Genomic DNA, 27,518 nt, shown 5'->3' on the forward strand with positions numbered 1-27,518 from the left:
ATGTGTATAAATCATGTCTAAGTTGTTTTTCAAAGAAGTGTCATACTTTTTATAGATACCCAATTCACCCCATCTCTTGGGTATGTGGTGATTCAAGTGTGTTACAACACAATAAATAGATCCATTTATAGTCTTAAGTAAGCTTCTAGAAGTTGGAATATTCAGTTTGATAATGAGATCGAAGAGTTTAATTTTGATATACCCTATAAATAGCTCGGATATGGAGTGGGCCCAAGTGGTGGATCCAAGTCAAAATCTATGAATGGCTACTTGGTTAAGAAAGACCAAGTTATGAAGATAGTCCATTGGTGAGCAAAAAGAAATCAAATCAAGCCAAAAGAAAGCCAAGGAAGAAGTATCACCAAGTTAGGGAAATGGTAACTTTGGCCATGGCCGAGTGCTCACTCGGTCATCTCACCAAATGGTAGCTCGGCCATGACTGAGTGCCCACTTGGTCATGTCTCACCAAACCCATCTGCCCCATCTCCATGATCGCACCACTCCCAAAGTTCGGTCACACCATCCGTCACCCTCTAGAGCCTCTTTCCAAACCGAGAGTCTCTTCCCACGACCCTCTTGGGGGACCCACAGGAGTATTCCAAGATTTTATAAGAATATGCTAAGATTCCACTGAATATGCTAGGAATATTCCATCCTAAAACGTGGGACGGCTACCACGTGTCCCTCTTTCCCTCCTCTATAAATAAGAAGCCTGCCTTATCTCTCTGGTATGCTTACTCTGCCACTGTAACTTCAGATTTTGCGCTCAAACACTCGAAGACTAACTTATGCATTGGAGGGTTTGCCTCGTTTCGGGGCCTCTTATTCATTTTAGAGTTGCCATTCATTTCAGGGCCTCCTGATCATTTTGGCCTTTTGATCATTTTCCTCAAAGTCTCCTGATCATCCTTGCACAGGAATGTCAAGATCACCTTTCCCACATTGTAAATTCATTATTGTATTTTGGAAACAATAGATTTCATAAAGAATTTTGATGAACCTTGTTTATACAAGAAAGTCAGTGGGAGTGTTATAATGTTCCTCATCTTATATGTGAATGTCATTCTTCTTATGAGAAACAATGTTGGCATGTTGATGTCAATCAAAGCATGGTTGTCCAATAAATTTCTCATGAAATATTTCGGAAAGATGACCTATACCTTGGGGACCTGCATCTATAAAGATAGAGCGAGGGGATTAATAGGTCTTTTTCAAAGTTTGTACATAGAAAAGATGCTAAAGAAGTTTAGCATGAAGAATTCCAAGAAGGGGTTGTCTCCCAAGACTCTTAAAGAGCAAGATCGCAAGGGAAGGACTCCTTATGCTTCAGCTATAGGAAGTCTCATGTATGTGATGCTATGTATGAGGCTTGATATAACATATGTTGTAAGTGTTACAAATAGATATTAGTCATATATAGCTTTAGAACACTAGATATCTGTGAAACATATCCTAAAGTACTAAAGAAAGACTAAGGATATGCTTCTTGTTTATGGAAAAGGTTAACTCTGTGTTGACGGATTCACATATTCAAATTTTCAATATGATATAAATGATAAAAAGTCTACATCTGGGTTCATATTCATTTGCAATGGTGGAGTAATTAATTGGAAGAATTCCAAACAAGATATAACTGTGGATTCCACCATAAAAGCCGAATATGTTGTTTCATATGATGTTGCAAAGGAAGTTGTTTGAATGAAAAAGCTCATTTCTGAATTGGAAGTGGTTTCAACCACTAAGTTACCAATACCTTTGTATTGCAACAATAATGAGGCCATTACACAAGCTAGGAAATTATATCCGAAAGTCTCACCAAAAGTCCAAACACATCAAGCTCCATCTCATTAAAGAAATTCTAGCACGTGGAGATGTGCAGCTGTAGAAAGTTGCATCATTAGAGAATGTTGCAAACCCACTAACTAAGGCAATGACACAATCACAACTGGATAGCCATCTTAAAAAGATAGGTATTAGATACTAAAAGACAATGAAGTAGTGATGTGTAAATTAGCAGTAGTGCAAGTGGGGGATTGTTAGTGATATACCTTAATGCTAGATTTGGCTTACATTTATTAGGCATTATGATTTATTCTTATAAATTAATAAAATGTTCTTATCTTCATTTATACCTCTTTAATTTCATGAATGAGTCCTTAGATCTCTTGTTGAAGACCTCATTCTTAAGTTGTTAAGAATATTGTGATGAAGTTCTTTAATACAAGATTTCTTAAAGTATTCCTAGCCCTTAGATTTCTCAAATAGGGACTTTGATTAATCGATTATAGACTAGTACATGTTTACTATCTTTGATTAAAGTAAAATGTTAAGGATAAAGGATGGTGACTCACATGCCATATTACATGAGATGCATATAGTAAACATCTGGATAGGTGTTTGTTGAACACTTACAGAACATGACGTGAATAGCAAATCACATGGTTGAGAGGATTGATAATCTGCTATTAGTTTGTGATTATGTAACTGATCCTCAGATTTTAGGTGACACAATTGGCTAGGGTATGAATGATTGAAAATTAAGGAGTTTCTAATGTGTCATCTCAATCACACCAAATTGAGCCCAATGAGCTTAATCAGTCTATAGTTCTCACTCGATCAAGATGTTAGTTAATGGGAGGATTGTCTTGATATAATGCTAGATGTAACTCAAAATCTTTTAGTGTATTTTGAGAAAATGGAGAGATTCTCTAAATAGATCAAATAGTTCAATCGGCTTCAAAGAGGTTTGATGTTTCATGGTTGCTATTTGACAGTGAACCTAGAAAGTCACACACTCGAAAGTAAAACATTGAATTAGTGCTACTTAGTTGGCATTGTGTTCTTGGCTATCATTTAAGAGTTGGTGTAGTTAAACATTGTTAAGAGTTAACAAAGGATCAAAACACTATTATGAGTCAACAAAGGGTCAAGGTGTTATTAAGAGTTAACGGGGGTCTATGTTTCAGTAAGGGTTAATGGAAGTGTTGTTAAGATTAATAGCAAACCTAAGTGTAAATTAGATAGAAGTTCCCACGAGAGACAATAAGCTATCAATCAATTCTTCAAACTGATTGACTAGTCGATTTTTGAGAAAATTGTTAATCAATCCTTAGAAATAGTTGACAGTTTTGTTTGGCTGAGTTTTTGGAAACGAGGCCAATCTTTTTCTTTTCTATCATCGAAACATTTAATGCTATGATACCTTCATTAAGTGCACTGAAAAGTGCAATTATTAGAGAGAGAATGAAAGAAGAGTAGAGAATGAGGGAAAAGATAATGGTTATCCATGCTTTGTCTTTTCTTTATTAGTTTTTTGCTTTTTCTTCTTTCTTCTTGACCTTTGTTTGTGAAACAAGCAGATTTTCTTAAAAGAAACTAGTAACCAACTTAGAGTCATATTTGTCTCCGTTTTGTCTAGCACAAGTGACTAGCGAAGGGTTTCAACTAGCTTGCTTGGTGTGGACTAACTTGGTCCTTTACACCTGTGAAGGAGCCTTGGTTAGCCAAAGGTAAAAGCAAGTACGAAGCTAATTGTGAATGAGCCACATAATTGTTTGTGAAAAAACTCTAAAGAGTATGAAACCGCATACAAAAAGGACACAATCTATAACTTCTTCTCCATTAATTAATCGTTACCATATGTTTTCATTGTGAAGAAAAATATGCACATTATTAAAAATATCTAAGTTTGCAAGAGATTTTTCTTCAATTTCTGCTGCGTTTTATGTTTTTATAAAACATTTTCAAAAACTTTAATGAATCTATTAGGGTATGTGCTTAGTGTAATCACACTTTTCATGGAGTCCCTAGGCCCTAGTTGGTGCTTTGCATATGGTTAATTTGCAATAAATTGGGGTTTAACTTGAAGTTTAATAAATCAAAAGTTTCATCCATGGGGTTGTGTGCATTTTTTTTGAAATTATAGAGGCATTGTGCAATAAATGGAGAGCTTGAGGGGTGGAAATGACATAAAAAAAAAAACCCTAGGGTCATGATTTGATTGTGTGCAAAGATTTTAGGGTATTGGTAAAATGTAGGGCCAAAACCTAATTTATGAAAGTTATGGGATTTTATGTAAATATTGTATAGTTTGGGGCCCTCAAGAACCTTATGGGCTTTAACATAATTAAAGCATAGCTTCAAGCCTAAATGTAATTCCTAAGAGCTTGAGGGTCATAGTAAAACCTACATGCTAAATTTAACATTCATGTGTGTTACGTATGATTTTGTAATATCCCTACAACATGGAAATTGCAGTCGATCGAGTACAAAGGAAATAGGTAAGGACCATTTAGAATGGGCACCATGTATGGTGTATTGCATGTGCATGGAATTATTTTGGCATGAAGTGTGTTATACATAAATGATGCTTTGAAATAGGTCCATAGGCATCTAGGATTGTGATCCAGGGTGTGTTTGTTATGCTCGTTTGATTGAGGAACTATAAGGCTAGCTTTTGTAAAAAATTCTTAGTGCCACGGTTCGACAGGGAAAATTCTTGTACAAAGGAAAAGGTTGGATGTTTGATAACCTGTTCCAATTAAGGCACTTGCTAGATTAGTCAAGTCTTGTGGTTGATGAAATGTTTTCATATGTCATAGATGCATACATATTACACATCCTTTACACTTGTTTACTTTCTCTAACTAATTATTACTTGTAAATTAAGTTGTAAGTTGTAAATTATGTATGTAGGCCTAAGTCCCAATATTTTGGTTGTATGATTGCTAGAATGCTAGTGATGTAAATGTTGTGGTGAGTTAACAAGTTCAAATGTCATGATATGCATGTATAAGGTGGAAATCCAAAATTGTTTATAAGTGCAGAATGGAAAAATTCTCACCTTTGCCTAGACTGAAGTCATGCAAAAAGGAGTACTTACTAGGGAGAATGTTATTTTGTAACTTTCCTTCTTAGCTTGGTGGGAGGGATAACCTATACCACTAATTGAATCCAATTATCTTTACTTTCAAGTTAACAATTGAGTATTATTCCCAAGGAAATGAGTCATTTTCTCCTTGTGGTACCCTAAAACGAGGTGGGTGTTACAGAAGTGGTATCACAACATTGAAGCCTAGAACTTGAGGTTACATTCTAGTTTTCTTCTCTTGGAAAGGTTAATATCCCCTCGGGTATTGGGTTTGTTTGAGATTCAAGGCATGCATTTGAATAGGTTAAAAAGGTCTCATTGACATAAATTATGGGCTTTGACAAGTCATGACAAGCTATTTATGGCACGATGGAGGATATTTCTCAATGTTTGGAACATGTTTGGAAGGCATCCTTGACACTAAGTGTAATACCCAAAATTTTATATTAAAAGTATTTTGGAATTTATAGAATTTTTGGGTCAAAATACAATTTTTCACACATTAGGGCCAAAGCATAATTTATGAATCTTGGCCAAAAATGGTGAAACGAAAGTGGCAGAACAAAATTTGTAGGATAAAATGTGGAAAAGAAGTTAGGGACTCATAACTCAAAGGCTTCACAAAATAATTATCAAAATGCAATTTTTCAGACATTCGGACCTAAGTGCAAATTATTAATTTTGGCCGATGGAGGTCAAGAGGATGTTTTTCTAAATTTTTGGGGATAAAATGAAGAGCTTATAACTCATGGGGCTAAGTGGAATTGTTGGAAAGCCCAGGGGTTTCAAGGAAAGGTCTAAAATGGAATTGGAAATTAGATAGGAGACTAAAGTGTAATTTTTAAAAATTAGGTGTGAAACCTGCAAATCGCCTACCAACTGTCCTACCACCATCAAGAAGGTTGTCCAAGGGTCCTAGAAGGTGCTCCAGGCTATGATGAATCGATTTGTGGTAGCTATTGGCTGAGATTGGTCGTGATTTAATGGAATTTAATGTCGAAATGACCAAAAAATCTAGCCAAAAAAGTTAAGGGATTTTTAGCATCATTTAGGGCTACTCCAGCCACTTAGATGCTAAATTTGAAGCTTAGGGGTTAAGTAAACTCGGGATTTGACACATTTCGGTTGGAATTTGGCTATAAATAGAACGTTCAAGGCCGAGGGTTTCATTCAAGTTTGAGCTTAAATTCAAGGTGTTTGAGAGTGATTTGAGTGTCGTGGATAAGGGGGATTTTATTCCTCGTGTCTTGGAGAGTTTTTCTGGAGAATTTGGTGAGGTTTGGTATAGGTTTGAGTGGGTTTTAGTGAGTTCACCAAAAAATTGAGGGCTGCCAGAGCCAAACTTGTAATCGATCATTTAAGGCTTTTTCGATGGTGTTTTCGGGCAACCAAGGGTACCCTTAGGATTGACTTGAAGAGTGCTTCAAGGTGGTGGAGTAAGATCAGTCATCAAAGAAACTTCTAGGTCATCAACAGCAAAGTGCTCGCCTGAAAAGAAAAGGCGCGTGCTATACACACTCATATTCCGCACGCAGCACATGCACCAGGTGCATGAGGGCGCGTGATGTCTGAGGTATTTTTGAAATTATTTTTAGAATATTATTTTATGAATGATGGTGGTGAAAAATTTTGGAAAAATCTTGAGGAGGTATTTATTTTAGAATTATTGAGGAAAAAATAGGAAGAAAATGAAGGAAAATTATGGAAAGATAGGTATTGATATTCCTTTGAATGAATATGATGTTTAGGGATCATTAAGGCTCAAAGTAGAGTAATAGTACGATTATTAAGGCCTGGCACGAAAATTGAGGTTGGACACGTGTAATACCTGAGAAATTATTAAGGGTATAAATGGTATTTGATGAAGGGTATAACTGGAATTATCAAAAGAATGAGGCTTTAGGGTACACTATCGCAGTCTTAAGTGACTGAATCAATTAGAGGGAGTACCCCGGACCCTAGATAGCCAAGGAAAATTGTATAGTATTGACAAGTGATTCGAATTATGATTTTTAGTGATGAAAGAAGTGGGATCGGGAACAGTTTTTGGTATATCTAAAATGTAGCTGCAAATTAGGCTCAGAAACCGAATTGTTATAAGGGACTTCCGGGAAGTCAACAGAAGCCTGAGGGGGCTCCGATTTTTCATAAGGAATAACCCTTCAGTGGTTTTGGGATGAAACAATAGCCCGGTGAGGACATTAGGGTGAAATCGTCATTATAGAGTAACTTTGAAGTTATTAAATTTGCGTTTTCGGTATTATAATGCAAATTAATTTGAGGTTGAAGGATGTAATTGCAATTAGAGATTTACCCAAGTGAAATTAAGATGGAAATTTCGGGGTTAATGTGTAATTTTTTTATATTAATAGTGTAATATATATATATAGCTATACACATATAACGCATGCGTGTGGTTGGTTTCTAGGAAGCTTCGGAGAAGCTTCATGGCCGAAATTCCTTGGAGTAGTGGCCAAGTTTTGATGCAAATGGGAGCAAGGAGTGGTGGCCAAGGAAATTTAGTCGGTGCTTAGCCTATAAATAAGAAGAGAAAAGAAGAAAGAAGCAGAAAATGGAAATGAAGAAGGTTGCAAGCTATGGCCGAACAGAGACGCTGGCCGAGAGTGAGCAAACAGCTGAGAGCTTGAGGGATCGAGGGTGAGTGCTAGGAGCAATGCCGGTGGTCGGAGGCAGCCACGAGAGAAGCCAAAACGATAATTCGCAGCAGGCGAACAGCATCCATGGCCGCAAGTTGTGACCATGGCAGTTCGCTTGGGAGTTAGAGCAGCCGCGAGGAGGCTGGATGTGGCCATGGCAGTGACCGACGGGCTTCCAAGTGGTCGTAACAAGCAGCATCCGAGGCGAAGGTGGCCGGGAAGTGGCCAGCAGCGACCGGCGACGCTACTATGCCTGTTGAAGCAGCAGCCAGCAGCCATGGCTAGCTGCAATGGAAGCTGGTCGTGCGAGAGTCCAGCGTGGAGGCTCGCGTCGGGGGCGGTGCGTGGCAGCGAGGACGGCAAGGCCGATGGCGGCCGGAGAAGACAATGGCAAGGCCAGCAACGCGGTAGCTGGTGCGCTCGCGGGAAGAACAGAGACGGCGGGAGGAGGAAGATGAAGAGGAAGAAAGAAAAAGAAAAAAAGAAAAAAAAAAGAAAGAAAAGGAAAAATAGAAGAAAAATAGGAAAAATTAGAGAAAATTCTCGAAAAAATCCCAGAAAATTCTGAGGATTAATTTCAGGTTATGGGAGCATGCCAAAGCCAAAAAATTACTCAGACACGCATTTTAAGGCTTATCACGCATTACGAGGTGAAAATTGACTTTTCGCATAAGGTGAGTGGTTTGACTCTAGTTTTACCCTTGTTTTGGATATGTCTTGGTATGAGTGTAGTGAGTTCAGGTGAACGAGTGGCACGGTAGGGCACTCGAGACCAGAACTCGGGATGCTATACTTACGCGTTTTATTTATGTGTATATATGGCATCATTTGCATATTGATCATGTGGTATATTGCATCAACTGTTCTTACTTGCAAAAGAGTCGGTGCATGGCGTGTGATTTTCATATCATCAGGGTATTGATTTTCGTGTCATTATTGGGTCAGTATGGAACGGGATGGGGTCTTCTTGAGAATGGGACAAGGTTAATCCTGGTGAACGAGTGACACGGTAGGGCACTCGAGAGATTAAGTATGTCGCGGCAAGGTCAACCCCAACGGTGTGTGGAAGGTGTTTTCCACGAGAGGTTGAGTATGTCAGGGAGATTTCTCAAGATAGACGTGTTCCATGTCACTTTGTCTATGTATGCCATGCTCGTATGTTTGTTCATGCATTATGTAAACTGTTTCGTGCCGTCACTTAGATGTTTTGTCATCTAACTTGGGTTATGCCCCTGGAACATTCAATGTTCTAGTCAGGGACTTCTGCGAGGGCAAGGACATGGCCGGTTGAAGGTCTATGGTGCTTAGTTTGATAGTCATTGTAACCTTTGAGGGTTTTAGTATGTATTTCAGCTTGTATAAGAATAGTTGTATGATAACGTTGTTATCATTTGGATGTCTGTAATACGTATTTGTTATGGAAATACTATGTAAGAATCACGGTGTTTGATGTTAATATATCCGCTGCTTTATGATATGTCTCGTTTAGTTGTTAAGATTATTGATCTTGTTTAGTTAAATGGACAAGACTGGGGCTTTCGGGATCCTGTGTGTGCATGTGGAGGTCGTTCACGAAGCACCGCGCGTGATGATGTAGAATAAAAAAAAAAAATATTCCCGGAAATACCTTTATAGTGACATGCCCAGCGAGGTGGGGTGTTACAGCACGAGTTTTGAGATGTTCTAAGTTTCATTCAAGGTGAGTGGTTCGACCCTATACTTGATTTGGTTTCATACAAATGGATTTGGCATGTGAATGGTTGGCATCAATTGAGTGGTTTTGTTATCAAACTCAGTTTATTCCATGTGAACGGTTTGCCCTAAATGCTTTTGATTTACAAGCATATTGAATTTATTACATGATGCATCAATTGGAAATGTTTTGTAAAAATTACATATCATGTGGTTTTCATGACATCGATGTATTTAAATTCATGTCATTGTTATAATGTCCATTGGGATGGGATGGGGTCTCCTTGAGAATGGGGCAATATTTATCTCAATTGTATGAGGAACGAATTTCCTTGGGTGATGTCAATGTGCACCCCAAAGGTTAAGTATGTTGCGGTAAGATCAATCTCAATTGTGTGTTGTGGAATGGATTTTCCACGGGTGAACGCCGATATGCACTCCAGAGATTGAGTATGCTAGGGAGATTTCTCAAGATTGACGTGTTGTGTTGTTTATATATGTCATGCCCATGATCATTCGTGCATTCTATGAAAACTATTTTTATGCTATTACTTAGATGATTTAACATTTAATTTGGGTTATACTCATGGAACATTCAAACGTTCCAAACGAGGCATGATAGTTGTTATTTACGTTTTCAAAGTCTTGTAATCCTTATTATGATTAGAAGACATTATGTATGAGCAAATGTAGTAATCTATGATATTTGATCTTGTTAATTTTCGTTGTGTAATGGTATGTCTTACTTGGCTTAAGTCTATTGATCTTCTTAGTTGAATAGGCAAGACTAGGATTCTAGGATTTTGTAAGCATGTAAAGATTGTTCTTTGAAATACTAAGTGTGTCGAACTTATGTATGGAAAAAAAAATCGATAATTCCTTATAGTAACATACTTGACGAGGCGGGGTGTTACACTAAGTTAATGAATAACATATGTATATGTGATTTGATTAAGGACTTAGTGTTGAAATTGCAATTGGGGACATGATGTGATAGAGTCAAACATATTGCACTAATGTCAAAAAAGATTTTGTTGTCAAAGTTGTAATATTTGATTGCCCAATCCAAAATCTCAATCTTTAATCTATGATTTTGGATTAGTTTTTATGCTCATATTCATCCATGAGAATGTGAGAACCTTGCAAAATTAACACTATACTTGGGCACCAATATATTGTCACTAATTCGAATAGTGTACAATCATTACGAAGAGTTAAACCCCAACATTTTTTTATTTATATAGAATTCATGTTTTTGTTTTTTTGTTCTGACAATTGTTACGTTGGTTGTTGATTACCAAACACGAGCCTCCTCTCTTAATCTAATATTCTTCACCTAATTTGTTGGTTATGAAATCATGGAATGATTGATATATATTTGTTTAAATAATTCTATTTTTGAGTATTATGTAGTTTATTGTAAAGGTATATTGCATACGCACCCTTCTAATTTAACCCATTTTCAAGGACATCGCTTGTACTTTAAGATTGACCCTAAAAGCTTCTATAGTTTCAATTCTTTGCATGCACACCCTTTAGTTAATTTTTACAACTAACATCATTTATTTTAAGTCAAAATAATGTGGGTTTGATTTTAATATCTTTAATTAACTTATATAAAATTAAATTTAATTGAAAACAAAACAAGAAATAGAATTAAGAAATAAAAGGAAGAAGAAGAAGAAGAAGAAGAAGAAGAAGAAGAAGAAGAAGGAAGAGTCGTTGGTCGGAAACCATTTATAGTTGGCGATGACTTTTCTCCTCCTTCCCTCCCTTCCTCTTCTATTTATCTTTCTCACCATTTTGGATAAACCCACACGATAGGTTCTAGAAAAATCCATAACCCATTGACAGAGTTTTAGCTTCAAGATCCAACCCACTTACTGACCATCATTACCACATCTAGCTACTCAATATTGCCTTCACCACCACTTGTTCATCTTCCTTTCCATTGGTGAAACCCTAGCTGTGATTCAATGTAACTCATTGAAGACCCAGATATGGTCGTCATTACAACCCGCTGAAAGACCCTGTTCTAGAACTCTTATTGCTAAGACTGAATCAATAATGGAGATGAAGAATAAATAGCAGAAACAATAACAAACCTAGAAAGAACATGAATGGTGTTAGAGATGAAGAAGGTGTAGTAGCAACAACGATTCTTCTTCTGCTTCTTCTTCTTCTTCTTCTTCCTCCCTCTCTCTTTGTCTCTCTTCTTCTCTGACAGTTATAGAGAATCCATCGAGTGGTGTATCGTCGGCGATGGGTTCTCAACTGACTGGACGAGCCATTTTCTCTTAATTCTTTTTTTTTTTTTAATTTTAGTGATTTTTTTTTTATTTTTTAATCATTTTCTAACTCAAAACTACGTCATCGTTTCGTTGATATAAAATAGATGGCGCTGGCTTATTTTAAAGTACAGGGAATGTTTTTGATAATGGATCAAACCATAAAGTTTTGTGTGTATGCAATTTAACCTTATTTTAATTTATAAAGAGAGAAAAAAATAAAAAAAGGGATAGAACAAACTTAAAAAAAGAAAAGAAAAAGAAAGACTAAGAAAAGATGCTTTTAACTTGGTAATGACTAGTTAAACCATGCATTGAATCTCATTAATTAGCAACACAAGATAAATGGGTGATATAAAAATACCTATGTACTTTATTATAAAAAAGTCGTGTGACACTTTAAACTTTCAAAATGTTTCACTAAACATCTCTACTTCAAAAAAAAGTAAAATTATTAAATATCTTATTAAATAATAATTAAAAATAAAGACTTCACGTAAAATATATGTGTGTGATTAAAGATATATTTTTTGCTTTAACATTATTGAAATTTTTAGAAAAGGGTATGTGCTCGGTACACACTTATCACCAAATAGATGAAGTCATCTCAATTGAAATGCCATCTTACCAACCATTATTTGGCCAATTATATATGAGTGCAAATGACAATGTCTAATATGCCAAGTGCTACTGTTAACTCATAATGCAAGGTAAGCCCTACTTGCTCGCTCATTCCAGCTGACACCAAATAATAAATAAACTGTGTGTTCATACATCAGCTGAGGAGGAGTACCCATCACTCAATTTCCAAACAAAACCTGCTTATTAATTACATTAAGAAAAGGAAAACAAAAAAGGGAAAACAGGGAACAGAATGGATCATTAATTCATTCTAATTAGAAGAGACCAGGTGAAGCAGCTAGCAAGCTAGCTAGCTAGAAGTTGTTTCATTTGAATGAATCTGACTCAGATCAGTTCATGAAGCAGCAATTTCATTACGTACACTCTCTTGTACTCATCATCTAAAAGCCCAGTGAAAACTACTGATCTAGGGGAATGAAAATGAACAATTAATGGAAAAGAACGATGAGGAAGAAGAAAAATGCCTGGCCTTCCCTCGTACGCCGCTGAAAATCCTTTTTTTCTTTTTTGTTTTTCCGGCGATCGAATTCTTCACGGGAAACAAAAATCTACCAGAATTCTGCACCGACGGCGTTGAGAAAATCCCAGAAGGAGTAGTCCCTTCTGCTCTGATGATGATGAAAACCTCTCGTAGTCTTCAAAAGTAAAGGAGGGGTCCAAGACAGCAAAACAATCCATGTTGTTCTTCTTCCTTTTCATGGTGTCTGTCTGTCTGTCTGTCTGTGGTAACTCGTATGTACTAAAGAGATCAAGAACAACAAGAGAGGAGAGAAAGAGTAGTAGAGCACTATCTACTTGCAACTGTCTATATGGTTGCAATAAAGGAGAGAGATAATAGAGGGGAAACGAAACTCTTGAATTGAAAGACTTTAACAGGTTATTAATTAGTTCAACGTGATGGAATCCAGGATTTGTTGGGATATACCTTTTCAACTCAATGTTTGTTTGTATAGCATTAAGGGGCCGATGAGAGAGAGAGAGAGAGAGAGAGAGAGAGAGAGAGAGCTAGCTGAAGAGGGTGGTTGCCAAAGGGATGATGAAAGATTTTTGGGCTTGACGGTGTTTATTTTCATTACTTTATTTTAGGTTTTGGTCAGTACGTACCGTCATGTTGTTTCCAAAGGGATATACAATATTTTCCTTCAAGGAGAGTGGGCCATGAACAGGAGGCCTGTTTGTTTCATACGTTCGGGGATGGTCTCTTTGTCTTTCCCCCACAGCACCCAATGATTTTAATGTCATTGTGTTGCTTACATACTCTCTCTCTCTCTCTCTCTCACACACACACACACATTTAAGAAGCACGCAGTATCTTTATAATAATATTTTGAGTTATATATGCTCCAAAGCACTTCATTTTTGACTTTTAATTTCAATGTGTTGTGCATTTTATTTTTACAAATAATGTTAGTCTTAATTCAATAATGTAAATGTATATATAAAGGCTGTTAATTTGTTTTCAAACAATAAGTCTACTAATTAAGGGTGAGTAAGATTTTGGTTAAACCAAAATAATCGAATCAAGTCGACTAAAATCGTCAGTTTGGTTCAATTCAAAATATAGGTTAGTTTGGTTCGGTTTTTAAATTTGTGTGTTTTGGTTATTTTGATTCAGTTCGATATTTAAATGAAAAAAATTAAAATAACTAAATTGATTAAAATGTCAAAAACAATATCGTTTTTTCAGTTTTTCTTGATTTTTTCAATCAATTCGGTTTTTCTGATTTTTTTATTTTTCTTTTATTTTCAATTTATTTGTTTTAAGCATCTATTTAGTCAATTTAATTCAGTTTTTGAAATAGATTTAGTTCATTCAATTTGAACAATCCGATCCGTTCAATATACCCCTAAACACTAATAATCAATTACAAATTTTATATAAAGTTTTTAAATAAAATAATGCATTATTCATTAATATTCTTAATTATATATTACAAAGAAAAGGCCCATCAAAATATTAGAATATATGTCCTAATATATAAATTATAAATTAAGAAATTGAAATATAAAGAGAAATTTTATAATTATCACATCATTCTAGAAACATTCTTATATAAAAGTTCTATAAAACTATAACTATTTTTATAAATTATATTGTTTATACTTTGTTGATGGATCATATCAATGTCTTGATCCAATCTTAGGATCAATTACTATCTATGGAATTAATTGATCCTAAACCATTGTGGGAAGAAAGGGGCATTGCTTGTCATCAGAGAAGAGAGAGACGAGTGACTTTGTTACTTTGTTGCCACTAGTGATGGAGGGGAGAGCAAAAGGCACCACTAACCACTATTACTTGCGAGGAGAGTAGCCAGATGGGAGAGGGGAATGCAATGATGGGGGTTCTACAACAAACCACCACTAGGGTGGTGTGATAATTGTAATTCAAAATATAAATTTAATTATAATTAAAATATATCTATAATTGAAATTTTACTTTTTTCGTAATTTATCTTTTGATTTATAAAAATTATTTTTTATATACATTTATAGATGAATGATAGATCTAGGTAATACCTTAAAATTATTGTAATAATACTATCATAATGATATTTTATTTTTTTCTTATAATTATTTTTTAATTTAAGACTCTGTTTGATGGCACACATTTGCCATAAAAAATGTCTAATCATGTATAATTATTACATATATTTTTTATGAAAATAATCATATACCCTTAATTTTTTTTATAAAAAATATGTGTATGGTACAAGCATTTAAACTTTCTTTCCATAGAATTTATTTTTGAAGGGGATGGGGTGATTTTTGTTTTCTATACCATCATTACCTAGAATTAAATTCTAAGTAATGTAATCACATAAACTCTAAATTTTTTGTGTAATACTTTGTGTATTTGATAATTTGAGTATACTTTGCTTTCGATCCCAAATTCGTACAAGAGAGTGAGAGAGGTGATGATTCTAAATTTAAGAACAGTCCAACAAACGTAACTAAATGAATAAATAAGCTCAATACGTGTACGTACATCAACTTAATTTTCATTGGCGTGAGAGCTCTACAACAGCTACGTGACAAAAAAAAAAAAAAGAAGGAAAAGTCAATTGTAGTGCCAAACAATTTTACATCACCTTTTATGGCGTGTAGGGTCCAATCGTACAACTTTCTTGTATCATTACTTAGGTACCACCTACAACTACTTGCAACCAAATGTCCTTAAGATTGGCCACAATAGCCACTTTTGAGACCATCGGTTTTAAATTTACAAAGTCTCATTGATCATCACAAAAAATATCCATAAATATTTCTTAATAAATATGCAACATATGTGATGTAACATAATATTTTTGTTTTTTACATTATTGGACTATTAATATGTAGCCCACAATAGCCACTTTTGAGACTCCAATTTAAGTTTACAATGTCTCATTGGTCATCATAAGAAATCCCATAAATATTTCTCAACAAATATGCAACATATGTGATGTAACACCATAATTTTGTTTTTTACATTATTGTACTATTAATATGTACCTCACAATAGTCACTTTTGAGACTTGAATTTAAGTTTACAAGGTCTCATTGTCATCACAAAAAATGCCAATAGATATTTCTCAATAAATATACAGCATATGTGATGTAACACAATAATTTTGTTTTTTACATTATTGGACTATTAATTTATACTTTTGAGACTCCGATTTAAGTTTGCAAAGTCTCATTGGTCATCACAAGAAATGCCCATAAATATTTTTCAACAAATATGCAACATATGTGATGTAACACAATAATTTTGTTTTTTACATTATTGTACTATTAATATATATATATATATAGATACACACACACGTTACAACAGCTTACAATGCAAGAAATTATTGGGATGCATATAAAACAAAATGTACTTGCAATTGGAAATAGTATTCATTAATTTGGTGGTTAATTGACTTTGTGATAAGTGAATATCTTGTCAATTGTAGGATAGATTGAAGTTTCCTGAGGTAAGCCCACATATAGAATTTTAATCAACGAGCTTAAATAACTCGTATATAAAATTAATTTTTGATATTTTTTTAATATTACAAAACAGCTCAATATTTTAAAAACATTGAAATGGTGCCCTAATAGTGTTTCCATGCATCATAAGTTATACATGCTTGATGCATTGTTTATATAATATTATATATGGATTTAAAAAAAAAAAAAAGGTAAAAAGCAAAGAGAAAAGCCAACGAATGGGCACTTGGGGCCTGCTTTAATTTTGGGTGTAAAAGTGTTGATAGGTTCGTTGTTGGAATAATTGTCTTAACATGCAATCGCACGAACAAATTTCACCATCAGTTTGCAGTTGTACCTAAACATATAATAATTAAGCTTTATTAGGTACAAACACCTTTACACCTTCACAATTTTCAATTTTTCTTCTATATATAAAAACAAGTCAAGTTCTAGCAGCTGTGTCTCATTTGCTGCTGTGTGATCCCATGCTCAATAGGGGAATCTTGTGCCCCCATCACTTTCCCTTGTTATTTGTTTACTTCCACACCCATTTACTAATTTATTTTTTTATTAACTAAAGGTAGATAGCTCTTACATAATTAAATAATAGGTAAATTATACTCAAAACCATTTGTTATTTGAGTTATTGTTTGTGGAAAAATCTCTCCTATGATTTAAAAATGATAATGGAGGTTCACGCGGTTTAATTATTTTGATCATACACACTCTTTCCATCACAAAGGGTGTTAATTAAATTGAATTAAGCTAAACTAATTATAAGAATAGGAATTCAAAAATTAGCCAAAATAAATAAATAAAAATTTAAAAGAATAAGAAGAGAGAGAGAGAGGAATAAGAATAGGAGCGATAAGTTCTAGTGGTATAAAATAGCAATAATGCAAATTTGCAAAAAGTGTTGAGTAGGGTTCCAATCAAATTGAGGTAAGTTCAGATTCACTAAGCTAGGATTTGACTCGACAAGCCAGTACGCTTATTGGCAAGCTCAATCTAGTATTCAAGAGGAGCCTATTGGCACTTGCTATGAGTATGTATTCAAGAAAATAACCACTATAGAGGAGATTGTGCAGTGGTGGCGATAGAAAGTAAGGGGGTGTGTGGCGACAATAAGCAGTGGCAAAGAAGAAGGTGTGCAGCAGCGGGGCAACAATAGTGGATAGTGATTCAGAGAGGTGGCGATGAGTGATGGCAAGCGAACACAAGGGGTGTACGATGACAAGTGGCTATGGTAACGAGTGACAGCAACAAGTAGTGCTTTAGAGGGGAAGGGGTGTGTGGGGCGATTGCGAGCAACCGCAAAAATTGGGGTATATTAATGACAGAGGGTAGGAGGTTGTGTGACAGTGGTAAGCGATGACAACATAGCTACCAACTTCAGAGAGGTAGGGGATGTGAGACGATGGCAGAAGGCAGTAGTTGGTGTTGGTTCAACCTAAGTAGGTGGTGATTGTGGGCGTGGTCTTTTCTTCGTTTCTTTCCTCTTCAAGTCAAGTTTTACACCATCACAATTTTTCGAAACAAATCAGTTTTTAGCAATTGTATCTCATTTGTTGCTGTGTAGTCCCATGCTCAATAGGGGAATCTTGTGCCCTCATCACTTTCCCTTGTTATTTGTTTACTTCCAAACCCATTTACTTATTTATTTTCTATTAACCAAAGGTAGATAGCTCTTCTACAATTAAATGACAAGTAAATTATACTTAAACCATTTATTATGTGAGTTATTCTTTGTAAAAATTTAAAAAAAATGAGAGAGAGAGAGAGAGAGAAAAGAAGAAGAAGAAGAAAAAAAAAGAATATGAGGGAGCAAATCTTGTGGTACAAAATAGCGACGATGCAAATTTGCAAAGTGTGCTGAGTAGGGTTGCAATCAAACCGAGCCAAGATAAGATTCACTGATCTCATATTCGACTCGACAAGCTAGTGTGTCTATTGACAAGCGCGATCTGGTATTCAAGAGGAGTTTCCTGGCTTCTGCTATCAGTATGGTATTTAAGAATATAACCATTATGGAGAAGGTTGAGCAGTTGTGACGGAGAGGGTGTGCGACAGTGATAAGTGGTGGGAGAAAAGAAGGAAGGTGTTGAGTTTGCTATTAAAATGTTTTAATGATGATTGTTTTACGACAAAACTTTAATGTTCTACCCTCATATTTCTTAAGGATATGTTAAGATTATCTTGATAGAATTTATCTTTAGGTTTTCTAGAGAATATGTAAGCTTGCAGAACCTTGATAGGTTTATCTTAATAGAATATGTAATAGCCCACTTCTTCAAGGCGTGTTATGCCTTAGGAAATTTGGTCTCTTTTTTTTTTTTTTTTTTTTTATCTTTACATTATCCCGAAATTCCCTAAGACCTTATCTAGTGCAAGATATCTACACTAGAAAATAAATACAAAGCGGAAGCTGAATCGAACCTGCTCATATAGTAATAACTAGACATGACATTCATTACAAAGTTAATTCATAAGCGTCTGACAATAAATACAATGTACATAATTCTTAAACTACTCATATTACAACATAACATGGTACATTTACTCGCTTCTTAACGTCTCTCGTCACTATATATCACCAATCTGGGAATCATCTCTGCAAGTCCCGACTGGAACGTTGAATGTTCCAGGGGCGAACCCAAGTTAGATGATGAACCATCTAAGTAAGGGTACATAATGCTATGTTATGAGTGTATGCAATGTCTTTCATCGTAGATGTCAACTGCACCCCTCATGCTACCTACCATTTTAGCGGCCACCTCTTTCAAAGTCGGGGTGTATGGGTGCACCCTTGGTAAGACAGCGGTGCCAGTACGTATTCCCTACGGCCTCATATGCGTGTGATCGATGATATCAACGTGTATTTATGCATTTCATAGTCATGTATGCAGTCTACGTGATGGATACATATCAGAGCATGTCAATATGATGAAAATGTTTTCGAGGAAGTTCCACTTACCTTCTAGAGCTTATCGGGCTACCTCAATATCTGTGTCTTGTCTCGATTTGCGTGTCAACCTCAAAATTTGCGCGAGTCTCTTCAAATTCAGCCTCAAAGTACCCTAATCACTATAATTATTTAAATAAACATTAAAACCTATTTTTTCATAATTTCTGGCATTTTCTATCATTTTCTCTCTATTTCTTTCTATTTTTTTCCTCAATAAATCCAAATTAAATATTTCTAAAATATTTTCTCAAATATTTCACTACAAAAATTCATAAAATAATATTCTTGAATTTCTGAAATTTTCTAGAAGATTTTACTTACCTTAATTCAGCATCTCCGATTTTCTCGATATACGTGCCCTATCCTTGAAACGCGTGCCCGGGCCATTTTTCTCGCCAAAATCTCCGAGATATTACCGAAATATCATTTCCTATTTTTTGAAATTTTTTTGGGATTTTTCTTCCTTTTTCTTCCATTTTTTTCCTTTTCTTTTTCCTTTCTTTTTTTTCTTTTCTTCTTTTTCTTTTTCTCCTCCTTCTTCTTCCTTCTTCCTCTTCCTCTTCCCGCGCAACCTGCAACTTCTTCTTCTCTTTTCCTTCTTCTTTCTCTTTTCTTCTTCTTCTCTTCTTCTTCTTCTTCTTTCTCCCTCCTTTGCTTCTTCTCCTTCCGCCATGGGCGCATGACCAGCTTCGCCCAGCCACCGAACTGCCTTGCTGCCAGCCCTGTCGCCGCCTTCTTCGGCCGTGGCCGCCCACGTCGGCCTCCCTCAGCCCATCCGGAGGCCGCCATACAGCCCCGTCGACGCCGGCTGCGTTGCGGCCCAACTGTTGCAACGCAGCTTCGTGGCTGCCATGGCTGAAACCAGCCATCCCGGCCGCCTCCGACTGTCTTCGCTACAGCCTCCGGTGCCTCCGACTGCCTCCGCATTGCTGCTCCGCTAGCACAGCTTCCGCACTGCAGCCAGCCTCATTGCGTCGCGACAGCCATGACTGAAGCTCGCGGCCATGGCTACCCAGCTCTCTCTCTCTCTCTCTCTCTCTCTCTCCCTTGCTTTGATGCTCTCGGCCGCCCTTAGGCTCTCTGCCCCTGCTCTTCCTCTTGGCCGAACGTCTCTGCCTATTTAAAACCAAGGAAACTTGGCCACCACTCCAGCCAACTTTGGCGTATGAAACACTTAAATTCCCTTCTGCAACTTGGCCGCCAAGCATATCAGAAAATCTCCACAATTTTTGCTGCCATTCCCTTAAATCTTGCTGACATTCTCTCCCAATTGCAGCAAACTTTCGGCCAAGAAAATGGCCTCACACACACATGCACGCAACCATTTATATCTATATATACTATATATATATTATATATTACATTTAATATATATAAAAATTATGCCTTAACCTCAAATTTTATCTTAAATTCATTAGAATAATTATCTAATTACAATAACATCCTCAAACATTGAATTAATTGACATTACGATACTGAAAACACGAAATTAATAACTTGAAACTTAGTTAAAAAGATAATTTTTCCCCAGTGTGCTTATCGGGCTATCGTTTCATTCTGAAACCACTGAAGGGTTGCTCGTTACGCAAAACCGGAGCCCCCCTAGGGTTCCGTTGATTTTTCGGGAGCCTCCTACAACGATTCGGTTTTACAGCCTAATTAGCAACTGTATTTTAGCTATATCGAAAATTGTTCCCGATCCGATTTCTTTTGATACCATAATTCCTAACTTGGAACGCATATCGAGACCATATCATTTTCCTTAGACAATTTCACTCCGAGGCATTCCCTGCGGTTGATTCGGTACCTGAAATTGCTATAAAATCAATTTTTCGGTATCCTAAACTCATCGAAATTACGTGGCAACTCATACGAACATGGGGTATTACAGAATATATAAAATTATCTTGATAGATTTATCTTTTATTATGATTTATCTATTAATATTCTCATATGTGTTAAAGATGTGTTAAGATTGTTAATATTGCCTTTCTCATATGTGTTGACATTGTTTTATCCATGTGTTCATTTATTGATATGTTTTTTTTAATATGCTTTTCTTTAGGGATATCCTAAAGATAACACACGAGTGTTATGTAGAGCTCACAATATTCTAAGTGATCAAAATATGTGGCAGTATTACTCAAATGTTAAGAGTAATGTGTTTTAAGTGTCAAACATCAAGATTTTTGAGTAAATGATCATATAGTCATCAAGTGATGGTACTTGAGTTTTGATTCATAAAGTTTAAATTACCTATTTGATATTTGATATCAAAATCTTAAGGTTTTTATTATTCTGAAATTTAATGGAAGAACATTTAATATTTTATTAGTTGAATGTTTGTTACTCGATAAATAATACATTCAAATGTTGTTTTATGTGCCTAGTCTAGTATAGTTTCAATGGATTTGAGTAATAAAATTCTAAAATATATATCTTCCAAGAATTACTCAAAATATGCATTAGTAGTATACGTGTATAATGTTTTAGAGCTTATAGAATAAATATTATAGATATAATTTGTTCATCTTATATATGTTCTTATTTTGATAAATATGAATGAGATATAATGCTCGATGCTCAAGTTGGTGCATCTTTGTGTTATATGTTGTGTTTTGTTGTTGAGTAACATATATTGTGCTCAACGTATATGCAATCTTTTATATGTTCTGTCTTAGTCAAGTAGCAAGTAAATTATTTAACTTATGTGTGTTTCATGTGTATGTATTTAATAAGGAATGTGTCAATGAATAATTATTTGGGTTAATTGAATTTCTATAGAATGTGTCATGTTGTGTGCTTAGTAAAATAATCTTTTTTTTTATCAAGAAATTAATATTTTTAGTTGAGTAGCAATCTATATACTCAATTTATTATTCCTTGAAAATCTAGTAAAATTCCATAATATGAGAATATCTCATTATCTTAATCCATTAAAGCTTTCTATATAACCAAGTGAATGTGATTAGAAAGTTAGTTTTAATCAACTTTCACAAAGAACACTTGTGTTCGAAATGTTTTGGCTTAATGTGTTATATGTTAAGTCATATATTGGATGTTGAGAAATTGTTTTGACAATGATATCCAAAACAATACATTAAAAATTATTGATGATAGAGTTTTAATCGAGTAAGGCATAAGTATTAATTGAGTAAAATTCCCATGCTACTTGAGAGTAAAATGTTGATCTAGTTTGTTGAGTCTTTATACTTGTTGTTTTAATCGAGTATAAGATCCTATTGTAATTGAGCAAACTAGTTATATATAGTATATAATCGATTACAAGTTAAAATGTATTCGAGTATATGTGACTTTGTACTCAACTAAATATTCTTTTGTACTCGAGTAGATTATGCAAGTCTCTGATAGAGTAAAAGTAATTGAGTACTAAGTTTTGTAATCAAGTAAGAATTTATGTTTAATTGATTTCATTTTAATCCACTTCAGTAAGTGCTAAAAATAATCGAGTATTATTCTCTTATAGTTAAGTATTTTTCTTTTGTAATCGAGTAAAAGTTGACGTATAATCGACTAAATTCAATTTGTAATCGAGTAATTAATTTATGTCTTTGCAACAGATTTGTAATCAAGTAAGCTTCAAACTTAGTTGATTATAAACTTTGTTTACTCAAGTAAAGATAAAAAAATACTTGATTACAAACTCTTTGTACTCAAGTAAAGAGTGAGCTGAAACTTAAAAAAAATAGCCATTATACTAGCCATTGTAAGTGCATTTAATGCATAGTTTTAACCGTTAAAACTCTAAAATTGCTTTAAATTTTCTCTTAATCTTTTATCTTGATTTTTGAATATCCTAATGATTATTTGGAGGAAAGAGAAAGTTATTTTTTTCAAATTTCATCCACTTGACAAGAAGTATAAAAGAAAGAAGAGGCTAAAGAAAATGCTACTGGTTTTGAATTATTCCTACTCCTTCCATGAGAAAGAGAGCCCTAAAAGCATACATTTTCTACTTCCAAAAGAGAGAGCGAGAGTGTTCTCATCTTCACATTCTTTTTATCTGTTCCATTTGCTCATTATAAAAGTTGTTTGTATTTAGTTACTACTCAATAATTGAAAAACAAAGGTTATAGTTGATCCTGCAAAAAGTTATAGTGGATTGTTGAAATCTTTGGTGAGAAGCCAAGGGAGTAAAGTAGGTTGATTGTGCCAAACTACTATAAAATTCATGTGTGCTGTATTATTTATTTCTTCTTTTATTTTAGCAAGTTAAGTTTTTATTTTCAGGATTCAAAGTTTGCAATTATAGCTATATAATTTGATATTGCAAAGCTCATTATCATCCAAATTATATTTGCATCATCATTTCTTAAAGCACCAAGAGTTTAAGCTTTCAATAAAATCTTTTGTAACTATCTTTCAAGTGCTCTAAAAGGTCAAAAAGTTTTCTTTGCATAAAAGGACTTTAAATTGAAAAAGTTTTTAAAACACCAAATTCACCCCCCTTTGGGTGTATATTATTTCTTACAGAAGTTGTGCAACGGCATAACGACAATAGACAATGCTTTAGAGAGGCGAGGTAAGCGATAACAACTGAATGATAGGTTTGAAATGCTATGGCACACACCTAAGGGGGGTGAATTGAGTAATTTAAGAACTTAACAGAACTTGAAAAACTTTTTGATAAAAATAAGGTTTTAGTGAGTTAAAACATAAAATATGTATAGAATGACAAATGCAATACTTAAAGGATAAAAAACAAGAAAGATAAAGAACACAAAGAATTTATAGTGGTTTAGCTTAAACCAAACCTAATCCACTACCTCAACTCCTCACTAAAGATTTTAAACCAATTCACTAAAATCTTCTACTTGATCTCAGGTAGGCTCTCTAGTCCAAAACTAGAAAATTACAAACTTCCTACACTTAAGATAGGCCCTCTAACACACTTGCTAGGAAATTAACTTTCTACTTTCAAATGTAGGCTCTCTAACTATATAATCTAGGAAATATACAAAGAGATACAAGATAAAAGAGGATCTAAGAGTTATCACTTTTAGTTACAAAGTCTCTCAAAATGATACAAGGCTTGAAACAAATAAATACAAATAAAGATCAAAGCTTTTGAGAGAAAATTATGAAAGCATAAATACACTTAAGAAGTATGAAATAATTTGTAAGCTCACTTTACTTGATTCCCATCCATTGGCATCTTCAAGATCATCCTTGACTTATATTTTTAAGTATCCAAAGAGATTCATGAGAAATATAGCTGTTGTAGTATAAAAACTAGCCGTTATTTGCTTTTTGTGGTACAAATTGTCAACAAAAAACAAGGGTTAGTCGACAGTTTCTAATTAAAATTAAAGACTTAGTTAACAGATTCATAAAAACTGTCGATAGATACCTTTACACTATATTGATTGTCGACAGATGCTCTCCGAAGTGTCGACAGTTTCAAGGCATACTAAAACCATGCTTTATAACTATCGACAGAATCCTAGAAAACCATCGATAGTTTCATGCATTTTTTCAATGCTTGTTGATAGATGATCTTGAATCTGCCCAAAAATGATTTCTTTTGATTTAAAAGATATTTTATTGGAAATTCATTTTGATAATCATGAACTAAGAGATTAATTTCCAAAACCCATGATTTCATCAAATCACATAAATTTTGAATTTGATCTAGATATTCATAAACTAAGAAATTGATTTCCAAACAAAATATTTATCTTTACAAAGATTCAAATATCCTTAGAAATTTACTTTGACAAGATACTTGATTTTTATACTTGCTTTAATTCTCAAGCCAATGTTAGAAAATTATTTTGAAATATAATTCTTTATTTTTCCAATCTCCTAAATCATGAACAACATACACATATATATGTATTTGAAAATACTTTAACTAAACTTCTTGAAGATTGGGATTCAAAATCAATTTTGATTAAAATGATCTTTTTGGAAATTATACCTTGAAATTGATTTTTGTCTCCAAACCATATAGTTTGACTTTGAGATATGAATTATTTGTTTTTCATCATCAAAAGTAAAGACAAGAGTAAAATATCAGTGAAGACAAGGGGTGTATGGCGAAAAGCGACAATAGCAATGAGCAATGGTAGCGAGCAGTGCTTTAGAGAGGAGGGGATGTGCGATCATGGTGAGCAGCCACAAAAAGAAGGTGTATGTGTGACAATAGAGGCTAAGGGGTTATACGATGGTGGCAAGCGTCGATAGCACATCGGCCAACTTCAGATAGGTAAGGGGTGTGCTAGACGATGAATCGCAGTAACTAGCATTGGTTTAACCTAAGTGGGTGGTGACTGTGGGCATGGTGTTTTCTTCGTTTCTTTCCTTTTCAAGTCAAGTTTTACACCACCACAATTTTTCTTCTATATATCAAAACAAGTCAAGTTTTAGCAGTTGTGTCTCATTTGTTGTCATGTGATCCCATGCTTAATAGGGGGAATTTTATGCCCCATAATTTTCCCTTGTAATTTGTTTACTTCCACACTCATTAACTTATTTATTTTTTTATTGCCTAAAGGTAGATAGCTTTTCTACATGTATAATTAAATAAAAGGTAAATTATACTTAAACCACTTGTTATCTGAGTTATTATTTATAGGAAAATCTCTTATAGTTTACAAATGACTATGGAGTCTCATGCGGTTTAATTATTTTGATCATACACACTATTTCCATCACAAAGGGTGTTAATTAAATTGAATGAAGCTAAACTAGTTATAAGAATAAGATTTCAAAAATTAGCCAAAAAATAAATAAAAATTGAAAAGAATAAGAAGGAACAGAGATAGAAGAAGAAGAAGAAGAATAGGAGTGATCAGATCTAGTGGTACAAAATAGCAATGATGCAAATTTGCAAAGCGTGATGAGTAGGGTTGCAATAGCCAAGTTGAGATTCGATAAGCTTAGGCTTGGCTCAGCAAGCCAGTTTCTTGGCTTGAGCCTCAAAGCTTAAGCTTGAGCTCGAGCGCATACTAGCAAGGCCAATGTGGTATTCAAGATGAGCCTCTTAGCATTTGCTATCCATATGGTAATTCAAGAAACAAACCACTATAGAGGAGGGTTGTGCGACAACAACAATAGAAAGGAAAAGGGTATACAGTGACGGTCAATGGTTATGCTCTCACCCTGCAATTAAAACACAATAAAAATACAATAAAACTTTTATATTTTTTTTCTTTATTTTGGTGAGAGATTTATACTCGTCAATGTACGAGTGCAGTTGTAGTCTAAATTTAAATTTGTATTTTCTAGATGATAGGTCGTCTACTGAGAGATTTATTTATGAAAAATGAAAAAGAATGCCACACACACACACGCATCTGGATGAATTGGCAACATGAATTTTTTTGTGGATTTTCAGATAACAGATGTTAAGAAATAAAGCAAGATAGAAATTAAAATAAACACTGAATGTGAGAACATAGAATTGGATAACACTTGAGTTAAGACAATTTTAGCACCAGCCCGTCAATCCTCAATTTTTAGCATAAAAGATTAGCAACATTAATTTAATTTCAGATATAAGGGTTTGTTATTAAATATAATTAGAGATGATTATAGTTCTAGTTTAAGCAATCCTCATATATGATATGCGGGATTCTAGTTTAAGCAACTACCAAAAATTCAATTGTAATTAATATACAAAATAACTAAATTCATCATTCGAGTTTGGGTATGATAGCGTTTCCAGTCTAGTAACTCCCATACATGGCATGGAAGCTGTAAGCTAGGCTTACGCTCCAATGCAAACCTAGTGATTTCTTAATAACTAATACACACTCATATTAAAATTTAAATTAATGTTGCTAATTTAAAATATAGCTTTTTTTGGGAATCATTGGCGTTGGATACTGTTCTTGCCTTAACCTAAGATTGGATTTAGTTACTCATCTTTATTTGAAAACTAATTGACAGAAATTTAAATGACAGGAATTAAAATAACAGAAATTAACTGCCCATTCAGGTGGTAGATAATAAAGTAACAATAAATGACATGAGAATTCTAGAGAAGAAAGAAAAGAAGAAAGATCACAAAAGAGAAAAGAAGAGAGAACAAGAGCAATTCTCAAAGAGAAACTCTAAGAATACCACTAAGGTTTAATTCAAGAATAATCACCTCTTCATAAGTGCACCCAAGTGAGCTATTTATAGCCCACAAGATGCAATAAGGACCACACAAATAAAATTACCCCATTATCACAAAATATAATCATAACTAAGTTAATAGGAGATTTACCAAAAAAATACAAAAGACTTTAACTAGTGGAAAGACACAAAATATAAAAGACTTTAGGTGGTGGAACACTCATAAGAATACAAGACTTTAGGTGGTAAAACACTCATAAAAATATAAAACAAAGAAAAGTCTTCTATAAGTTGGGCTTTGTTGGGCCTTTGGTTGGTCTTGGGCCTTCTATATGAAAAATGCTTGGGCCTTCCTTGTG

The sequence above is a fragment of the Diospyros lotus genome, chromosome 10 (genome assembly GCF_014633365.1).
Source record: "Diospyros lotus cultivar Yz01 chromosome 10, ASM1463336v1, whole genome shotgun sequence".
Lineage (NCBI taxonomy): Eukaryota > Viridiplantae > Streptophyta > Magnoliopsida > Ericales > Ebenaceae > Diospyros > Diospyros lotus.